Source organism: Helianthus annuus, chromosome 7 (genome assembly GCF_002127325.2).
Source record: "Helianthus annuus cultivar XRQ/B chromosome 7, HanXRQr2.0-SUNRISE, whole genome shotgun sequence".
Classification (NCBI taxonomy): domain Eukaryota; kingdom Viridiplantae; phylum Streptophyta; class Magnoliopsida; order Asterales; family Asteraceae; genus Helianthus; species Helianthus annuus.
In genome coordinates, this window is record NC_035439.2 from 97,101,106 (window position 1) to 97,112,232 (window position 11,127).

General features: G+C 35.3%; 1 long non-coding RNA gene across 5 annotated transcripts; it reads left to right on the plus strand.

Annotated features, from left to right (window-relative positions):
• Positions 1–591: 591 nt before the first annotated feature.
• Positions 592–5,843, plus strand: LOC110865367. Of its 5 annotated transcripts, XR_002550573.1 has the most exons (8): positions 592–1,025; positions 1,175–1,278; positions 1,462–1,757; positions 1,856–1,919; positions 2,671–2,833; positions 5,227–5,291; positions 5,501–5,593; positions 5,729–5,843. It is a non-coding gene; the product is annotated as an uncharacterized LOC110865367 (long non-coding RNA). The 5 variants fall into 5 exon arrangements; XR_002550571.1 differs by having other exon boundaries at positions 5,501–5,843; XR_002550574.1 differs by having other exon boundaries at positions 592–905; positions 5,501–5,843.
• The last annotated feature ends 5,284 nt before the right edge of the window (positions 5,844–11,127 follow it).

Here is an 11,127-nt window from a genome sequence, read left to right on the forward strand (position 1 = left end):
TGAACGTTCGGTTCGTTTACAGCCCTATTGAAAACTTTAAGTCAAAAGAAGTAACAGTTAATCTCAAATTTACAACTACCATAAGTATTTTAAACACTAACGCTCTGTTCCCGAGTTAACTTAACGAGGGATAAGAAAAGAAAGTAAAAGTGAGAAAGGAAAGGATGAGAAAGGAAAAAAAAAAGATGTCTTTCCCACCATTTCCTCCCAAATCGGAAGGAAAGCAAAACTAAAGAATTTAGCCTAATTTTTCTTTCATTTCCTTTCTTTTCCTTCCTTAAATGAAACTCGTGAACACAACATGTTTTATTTTCCTTTCTTTTCCTTCCTTAAATGAAACTCTGGAACACAAAATATTTTTACTTTCCTTTTGTTTCTTTTCCTTTCTTTCCATTAGTGAACTCTGGAAATCATGATGAATAACGTCTTTTCTAATAGTTATAATTAATCTATTATCTATTATATATAATAAATGAAAAAAATTTGGGACACGTGTCAGCGTGATATTGCATCTCATATTGCTTTTGGCGGGAAAATTTTGGGTAAAAAATATGGGTTAGACGCGGTGCAAAATACAACCCGACCTATATTTGTACGCATCTGATTTTCTTTTCCAAAACCCTAGAGGCATTCTTCTCCTTTTTCCTTCGTCTCTGTTCTCCATTCTGGTCTGCTTTTTTCCATTAGTGAAGCTGATTTCTAATTAGGGTTTCTGGATCTCATCACAAATCCCGCCCCATCTATTTTTTCTTTCTTTCTCTCTCTCTCTCTCTTGCCGATTCAAGAAGATGAAGGCAATGGTGGTTCAAGCCGATTGGATCATGTGGTACCATGTATTGTTCTCATTCAATCGTATTTCGTTCAACGACATCAAAAGCATCAATCAATCGAATTTCATTTAATCGGTACCGTCTCTCTATCAATCTGCATCATTCAGTTTGTAATTATTTACGATTTCGAAGTGTTTGTGATGAAATCCTTTATCTCTTATCGAATCATCTACAATCCATTCTTATAATCATCAGGTATTTACTTTTCTATCTCTACATATTAATGTTGTTTTATAATCATCATACATATTAATGTTGTTTTTAGTTAGCTCTTTGTTAGTTATTTTTTCATATTTCTATTAATCATGGGTATTTGATTGCTGGTGTTCTTTCGGGTGTTGCAGATGAGGGACTTTTGGCCGAAGGGCTCTTCTGGATACCATCTTTTGCAGGTCCTACAGAGATTGATTGCTGGTTGCTAGAGTGGATTGCTATAGATTGATGTTCTGTAAGTTTAGTTTTACATATCCTTTTTTTTCTACGTAACTATGTTTTATTTTGGTCAAATATTTCCTACGGTTAAGGATTTTTTTTGTTGTGTTTTCTATGATTTTATATTGTTGATGGTGGGTGATTGTTTTATCTAAGAGAACCTGACTTTGTATTCATTTATGATTTGTAACAAATATAGCTTAAATGAGAAGTTGAAAGACAATGAAATCAATTTAAGGCTTGCTCTTGGCGTTACAAACCAACCTGTTGAGACATTTTGTGACGGGGATGCAGGTGCAAATGCAAACTTGAGGTCAAGAACAGATACAATTTTGGGACATCATCCCTTATCGGAGTTAGTTTGGTCTACACGGAATGGTTTAACCATTAAGTGCGGTTGTTGCACCAACTGTGTTGCTTGGACAGAGCCTTGTGTTTTGAGTGACGAAAAATATATGTTTGGGGAGTCGGTTAAATACGTAGTTAGTCCTACAGGTACATATTCTTCCTTGACCAAGATTTAAGGTTAAATTAACTATTTTTTCAACTTATAAGTTATATGAATAACAGTTGAAAATTATGGTGAAGTGCAGTTTGTGCATAATAAGGGTAAAGTAAAGGAGTGCATGAACATTCCAGTGACCAGAACCAGCGAAGGTGCCATAACTATACACTTTTCACATTTTATTTGTTTTGCGTTACTTCTTATTTTATTCTTCAGAATGTCCTCTTTGTTGTTTTTACTATCATATTTTCAATAGGTTTTTGACAATGTGAGTATATTCAGTCCTTCTATCTCTATTAGAAACTTATTCTCTACATAGAATAATCACGAATAGCATGGTGAACAGGGCATTTGGGTAGGTTGTAATGTTCCATTAGTTATGGGGCTTAAAATGTTAGATATAGATGTCTACCACATGTTATCTATCAAAAAGTATAACTATAAAACAAGGACCATTATAATAGCCCTTTCTAACATTGTCACTCATGACTTTAATTCTTTCTTCGAAACTTCTTTTTGAAATAATTAAAATTATCAGCAGTGGCAGTTAAGCAGTTCATCTCATCTGGCCGATTGTTGCCCTTATTCGTCTATATAAATGACATAAAAGACTTATTGAATTTGCCCTTATCCTTTTTACCATTATAACATGTGTTAGTTTCATAAAATGGGTTACAAAATGACATTACAATTTAGGATTGTATATATATACATGTTTCACTTGCTGTTAAAAAACATGTAATTTAATACATTAAAATTCAGTCACAGTTTCGCATGGCAGTCTTGCCCTTTGTTACATAATGATATGTTTTACTTTCATACTATAAGTCACAAAAACAGCCTACAGCTGTCATACAGTGATATTTCAGTCCTGCTAACCATGCCACTTTTGGTAAAATGCAGCCTACATAACACAAAGAAGATGTCAGCCAAGCCTGTGCGAGATATCAGGCCCCAGAAAAAGCCACGGCTTATAGAAGTCAGGGTTGTTAAGAAGTGGATTGCGGTTAGTAAGGCACCAATAAACAAGAAGGATGAGCTTTGCTATCAGATTGTGGATCAACGTGTAAGTCTAATTAAATCAACTCAACTATTATTGTTTTCTTCTAATGCTATTTGTTGGCTCTTATATCTGAAATGTTCGCTGGAAGTCTTATATCTATTAGTCGGATTCCCTAAAAGTTGCATGCCCACTGTCATTTTGGGATCTTTTTTATAGTGTTGTAAAGAAATTGAGACAAGAGCATCCTTATATATCTAATTTCAACTCAGTTATGTTTGATAAAGTTTTTCCTTCATAGTAATCTTTACCAGTTTCCATGAAGGTTAAACTCTCTAAATCTTGGTGGTTGTGGATTTTAAAAAAAAAACTTGATATGTTATGATTGCAATTGAAATATTAAATTTTGTTCTAAACTATTATTTAAAAAACCTTATTATTGGGTTTGGTTTTTAGACGTGCGGCAACATACTCGCGAAGACGGTGGCGGAGGTGGTTAATCTGTTCTTAATTGGGGCATCTTAAAGGCTATGAAAATATAATTTAATTATAACTAGAAAGCATCTACGCTACCACATATTATGAATCTAAATTTGAGTGTTCGACACACTCTTAGAGGTGGCAAGTCGGTTGGGTTGAACAGGTTGGATACTGGTCATGTGTAGTATTGGTTAGGTTATGTAATAGGTCATTTTTAGTACAGGTGGAGTTGAATTAAGCCTACAAATTTTTTTTTCCTACTACCACAATGACAATCAATGCTTTAAACCATGAGATTCTTTTTTTAGTGAAGTATGTAGCTTGCTATTTCTTGATTTACGAGTTAGAAGCTTGATAATGCTATGGAGTTGGAGTTGGAGTTGGAGTTACTAGGGACGAGATAAATGCTATGTCTAATATCCTTGGCTGTAAGGTCGGAGATTTTCCGTTTGATTACTTGGGAATTAAAGTGGGCGCCAACATGAACCGAGTGTGTCATTGGAGTTCAGTTGTTGAGACGGTTAGCTCTCGGTTATCAAAATGGAAAGCGGATAGTCTTTCTATGGGAGGTCGTCTTACTCTCATTAAATCCGTTTTATCCAATCTTCCGATCTATTATTTATCGTTGTACAAAGCCCCGGTTGAAATTGTGGAACAAATAGAGAGGTTGATGAGAAGTTTTCTTTGGGGCGGCTCAAATGGTGTGAACAAAATGCATTGGGTTTCTTGGGATATTGTTACATCTCCGAAATCAGATGAGGGTTTGGGTATTTCAAGATTATCTGATGTGAATATTGCCTTAATTACTAAGTTGGCTTGGAGGTTCAAGAGAGATCCGCATAGCTCTTGGCGGCGTACGATAGAGGCGATTCATGGTGGAAAAGGTAGATGGCGTTTTTTTCCGATAAACAATAGTCAACCCGGCTGTTGGAAATCGATGATTACATTAGTGGGCAACTTGAAGCTTGGTGGCAAAGAGATACATAACATCATAAGGGGTTCAGTGGGTTCTGGGACAGAAGTTAGCTTCTGGCATGATATTTGGTATGGTATGACTAATTTATGTCAGCGCTGGCCCTGTCTTTTCTCTCTGGAAAAAAAACAAAAGATGCACGGTTTGGGACAGATTACAGGATCGTAATGGGATGCTCTCCTTCGTGGACAATTGGCGTTGCGGTCTTTCTACTGTCGAGGAGTTATCGGAGTATAGAGATTTGCAAGAAATGGTTCCTAAATGCTCTTTTTCGGGTGGCAAGGATAGCTGGGTCTGGAATGCCGATTTGAGTAACAGTTTTTCAGTGCAGAATGTTAAAAAGATCCTCATCAATGACCGTAATGTTAGGAGAGTCCATAATATGGTTTGGACCGGGTGGGTTCCGTTAAAGGTGAATATACATGCTTGGAGACTCGATATGGATCGCCTTCCGACCAAGATAAACCTTCGCAGAAGAAAAATTAACGTGGGAGATGGCTCGTGTGTTCTTTATCAGTCGGTAGAGGAGTCAGCCTTGCACCTTTTCACCGGGTGCATTGTGTCGAGTGGTGTGTGGCAAGGATAGAAAAATGGTGTCGTTTGGGTCCGATCTTCCTTTTTGATGTCAAATACATCTTCTCCTTGCCTTCGACGATTCCAGGTACTAATACGAAGAAGAAAATTATTAGAGGGATTGTGATGACGACTTGTTGGGTCATTTGGAAGTCTCGTAACAAGGCGGTTTTCGAAGATGCCAAGCCTCGGGTTTGTGATATGATTGCATGCATCAAATCGTGGTCTTATTTGTGGTTTCGTAGTAGATCTAAAGTCGATAACATTAGTTGGAAGGATTGGTGTAGATACCCAATGTATATGTTGTAATTGTTTGTTTTGGCGGTCCTCTTTTTGGTGGGATTAGCCGTTTTCTAATGAAATTTATCGTTCAAAAAAAAAGAAGCTTGATAATATTTTGGAAGAACTAATTCCATTTATGAACTTTTTGTAGTTTATGAGGCTTGCACAACTATTTGGGTGTGGATCTAATATAGTAATAAGTCCAATCAACAACAGGTTCGCGCTCAATTATTATTTTTCTTAAATTTTCTTGCTGGACGGATGAGCTATTTGTTTGTTCGATAGAATTTTTTTTTTTTTTTGCATGAGCTCTTTTTATTTTGTATGAGAGAAATTTTTATGCAGTGTGATTTGGGCTTGAAACAAAACAGAATTTTGAGGGGTGATTAGTTTCGTAACCATCTACCATTTGGCACTCTTAATAGGAACGGAGAGGACGATTGGAGGGACACATCGACTGTCGAGTAATTGAGGTTAACCAAAGGGGCAACAGTTAAGCGACGCAAACAAAGGGCCAGGTGTGCATCAGTGAGGATCAATCATGTTTCCCAGGACATTTGATCAAGTTTAACATCCATGGGCGTGTGTTTTTCTTAAAATTTTTTTATTAGGATGAATAGTTTATATGAAATTTGCAATTGAAAAATTGTTAGGTTTGACATTGAACGTGAAGATGAGAGAGCTATTAAGGCAATGCATTTGGGGAACCAAGATACACACATAATGAAGAATTTAATTTAATCTTTTTCTATAATGCAATATTGCAAATCATGAGTGTTGATTGGTGAATAATGTTCTACATTGAAGAAAACTAACTACGGTGTTGATCCTGCTATTAACTCAATTATTATATTTATATTTTGGTAATTAATCTAAATAACTTTCTTGAGCCCGGGAAGCAATCCCGAGTGATAACCTAGTATTTGTTATAAATGTATATGGGTGTGGTTATTAACAATTGTATAGATAGACTTTATTCTTTTATAGATGTATATGATGTTATAAATGTATATGGGCGGAGATGAATAGGATTGCAACCGTCGATGCCTTGTTTAAACGAAATATTGAGGTCAGTAGCTTGGTATGTGGGCTGTGTGGAGAAGGAGACGAGACTGTGGAGCATTTGTTTACCACGCGCTATTTCGCTTCTATGTTATGGTCTTGGCTAGGGAACTGGTGCAAGTGCCAACCGTTGGTGGTGTTTACCTTCAGGGATAGGGATCTCCTGGATATTCATAAGCATGTGGGTCTTGTCGGTATGAAGATGGAAGCTATTAAAGGTCTTGTTAGAATCGGGTGTTGGGCAATCTAGAGAATGAGGAACGAAGCAAGATTCAAGAATAAAGAGGTAAAGCTCGAGTACATTTGCGGTGAAGTGAAGAAACTGGGTTTTTTATGGTTTAAAACTAGGAATAAAGGTATTGAAACATCATGGAATGACATGGTGTAAATTTGTAAATATTTAACGTTAGTTGTGGTTTGGGTTGCCTCGGTTTGAGGAAGCTGGTGCATTAATAAAGTTTACCTTTCAAAAAAAAAAAACTAGGTTTTTCTTCTGTCGCGCATTGCGGCGAAAAGGAGCAAATGATAATGTAAAACAAACGTTATTTGAAAATGTAGCATGTTGTTTATAAAGCCAAACCATTAGAATCGGTTCAGTTTATTATCGTATCATTTTACGATATCAAATAAATACTTTATTTTTTAATATAAATTCATTTTTAATAAAACTTATACTAATCGAGGGTAAAAATTAAGCACAACTACATACTTAAGTTTTTAGAAAAAAATTAACGAACATAAGTTATTACAGAAATATCAAATTAATTGATAAAGTAAAGATGATTTGAAAAAAAGAAAAAAAAATTATTAAAAACAAAATAAATGATAAAGGAAATATGATTTTAGAAAAAGAAAAAACAGAAAATTAGTGAAGCTAAAAGTAAATAGAAAAAAAAAAATAAAACATGTTAAAAGTTAAAATAAATATTAAAAATAATATATTGATATAATAAAATATTAAAAACTATATATTATTTTAAATTTAAAATTATTATTCATGGTTCTTACCAAACTATATAAAATGGTTGTTAGTTGTATATTAGTTTGAACGCTTACTCTTACATGGCTTGTTGTATCTTTTTGTACAATACATTTTGATTATCAGATCTCTCTCATATCTTTTTCTCATATTATTTTGTTATTAGGCTAGTTTGATAACAATATTAGTTTTATTTCATTTATATTTCTCATCTTTATATAAGAAACAAATATAACCAACCTATAGGGTGATCGGTCTAGGAAATAATAAAATCGACATCATTTTGCATTGGATTCCCACAGTTACTAAAACGTTATTTCATAGCGAGATAAACACGTTATATACTGTTTAGAAAATTAATTCCTACTGTTTTGAAAATTACTTTCACATGCACAATAAAAAAAGGTCATGTGGGGCTCCGAATAGCCTGGATGATATTTTTAACAAAGAAGATGATAAATTGGAATTTGGCTTGTAAATTTAATATGCAAATTGATATGAGATATTAGGATTAACATTTTAAATAATATCACACAATAAATAAAATTATCAAAACCATTTTAATAGTGTCAATTCAGTTAATGGAGTCAATTGCCTACCTAACTAATATTGTCTTGTACTACTATTTCATTTGGATAAATTATTTTATGTAATATGTTAGGTTTCTAGCTAAATTTTGGGGCATATTCTTTGAAAGATCCATCCAAATGTTTATTAAAAAATGATTTATAGGATCAATTGATATTGTAATTTGTAAGTGTACATGACAATTTGCTTGCATGTAAGAAAAATAAAACAAATATTATTTTTGGCTCTAACCTAATTTTAAAGAAACTCATAAAATAAGGGTAACTAGTATTAAGTGCCCTTGCGTTGCGATCGGGAGGGGGGGGGGTATAAACTGTGCCAAGTAGCACTAAAGCTACACAACTACCAGCGACCAACAACACCGAAAAAGCTCGTAAAAACAAAATAAACAAAAAGGAAAAACATAAAACCGAACGAAAAGCATATGTAAAACGTTGAATCACGCATGCCCGTTGCGGCATGATAATGCGAAGAAATTAGACTGTAACGTAAAAATAGAAAAGAATAACTAAGTCGATCTAAGACCACGCACATTGCGACGAACCTGTCAAACAAAGAAAAATAGACGCGTTGTGTCAGTGCTGTCAAACGGGAAAAACCGGACGAAAAAATGTTGAAACCCACACGCATGTTGCTGCGTGTTCACTCCCAAAATTAGAACGAAACGTAAAACAAAAAAATTGCAAAAGATGAAAAATACGGAGATCAAAGTTGAAAATAAAAATATATTGGGGTTAAATTACAAAAGATAGAAAAGTTTGTGTTAAAGGTAAAAAAAATGAAAACATTTGGATTAAAAGTGAAAACTCAATTTTTTTTTAGAAAACTCACTAACCTTATATTACAACCTACTAAAGCACTAACATGTTACAAATTTATAATATGGTAATATATAGCGTCATAATCTATTATTTTTCTTGTTGTATCTCACCTAGCACTACGTGTAAGTGTTTATAATTTTTTTTTTACAATTTTCTACATAAAACAAATTTGTAATGAATGTGTATTGTTTGTCATTAGGGTTGTTTACGAGCTTAGCTAGGCTCACCTAGGGCACAAGCTCAAAAGTATATGAGTCGGTTCTAACTGAATTAAAATCCTCTACCAAGCTAAAGTCAGAGTTCAAGTTCGGTTTACAATGCAATCTCGCTAGTGGCATGACAAGGCGTCCCAAAATCTAGTTGTTAGGAATGACCTTTTGTGAATCTTAGAAAATAGAAGTTGACTCACTCTAAAAAACAGTAATAACAAGAACACTTAATATTGTAGCAAATCATAGATGATGCTGGGAACAACCTTGGGTGAATCTATTTTGGGAACAACCTTCTTCCAAGACTCAACAAACGCATCGTCTCTTGCATACTATGTAACCTTCCAGGAGAATCTACAAGTGGTGGCTACAACAGCTGTCAGTTAGTGTTGGAAGACTTGTAGGTCGAGTAAGGAGGCAAGAAGCTACTTGACAAAATAAGGTCTACAATCGCTCTATGGGTAGTATCGAAGATCATGAGAGAGGAAATAGGTCATTCTTTTGGGTTTATGTATGGGAAGACATCGAAAAGAGAAATAATATACCATCATGTAAGAAAAAGTAGAGAAGCCAGTTTACTAAGGTTTGAGATACGTGTGCTTTTGAATGAGTTGGGATTTCTATGTGAGTTATTGGGTGGATTAAATAAGACATATACTTTGTTCGAGAACAATCATATCAACTCAAACAAGCCCAACTAGGATCATCTAGAGCTCTCGATAGTATTTGACCCATCTCGATTTGGCTTGATACACTCTACTAACCAAAAGTTTGAGTTCAACTTCGGCTAGTTTACAACTCGATCTCGCTCATGAATCGGCAACCCGACTTGAAATCAGGTTGTTATAAACAACCTTTGGTGGATCAAACAAATAGAAGAAATTGGCCCTTGAAACACCAATACTGATAAAAAAACCATAAAGAATCGAAGCAAATCATAAATCAAAATAATGTTGTGAACACCCTTGGGGTAGACCTATTGTGGGAACAACCTTTTTCTAAGCCTCCACAGACGAGCCATGATATTCGCTAATTTACACATATTTTAGTCCCCCGTTTTACCCCTATTTTATGCGTTTTCGGCCTTAAAACCGTCATTCGGATACTTAATTATCTACATTTTTGTTTACAGGCCTAAAACAGCATACCAGACAAGATGATAGCGAAAACGAAGACTTTCCGGACAAAACGACGAAGCTGCGAAACTTCTGCTAGAAAACTGACCTGGGCGTGTGGAACGGTCGTGCCACCTAATGCACGACCGTGCATCTCCGATGATTCATGAATGACCCAGCAGTGAACGAGGGTGCAACTCCGCGTGCAAGGCATTGAAGGCCAACCCGGGAACGCACGGTCGTTCCATATCTTGCACCCCGTGCGGATCCGACGATCCAACAAGACCTCGGAACTGAACGACCAATGCGACCAGGCGTGCAACAAGAACCCAGGAATAGAACGACCGTGCCACATGAGGAACGGTCGTGCCATATCGAATCTGGTCAACGATCTGCTGATGTCACGCAGCATGGTGGACCACCACCAATAATTGCTTAAAGTGCACGGTCGTGCGATCGGAGAACGACCGTGCGACAGCAAAAAAGCATAAAAACATAACAGAACCATTCTGTTAGTAACTCTGGAATTTTGGAGAGCTTTGCAGGCGATTTTGAGGCTCCGAAGGCTTCTGTAGTCACCCGGATTCAAGCCACATTGCCCGGTTTAGCTCGTTTACTATCCGAATTCTCATTCTTATGCTTGTTTATGGTTTGGTTTCTCAAATCTTTCCATAATTTTGTTATGTTTTAAGCATTTAGACTGATTATTATGTATTAATGTAAGCCTTTGGGCAAAAATGCAACAATCCCTTGCTTGATTATAGCCATTAGTATGTTAATCTTTGTTTGTAAAGATATTTTGAAGTATTTTCTATGATTATCTTTGATGATTAGTTTGCAACCTTTTTATTGATATTGATTTCTTGATTATAAGTAATTGTGTTGGATGATTGGTACTTGGTTAGTTAAGATAGTTGAAAAATGAAGCTTAATTAATCATGTATTAGTAAACTTTTAATTTGGTTAACTAGTTTAACTTGGTTAAAATGTGGGCACCATGATACTAGAAATGGTTAGTGGTTTAATAAAATGTAATTATTGTTAATCAAGAGAGCTTGCCCTCACGGAAGGACTCTAACGGGTTAGATGGTGTTGTTATGAATTCTTGCCATGATTTGTTAGCTTAGTTAGTAGTTTCGGCCAAAATTGCTATCTTGGTGAATTTATGTGCAAGATTTGTAAAATGAACTCGGTTGTGATTTAGTCTAGTTTATGCTTGTCTCGGTGGTTGCATTGTGTTTATCGGTGTCGCTTTCCTTGATTAAGTGAGGTTAGAAA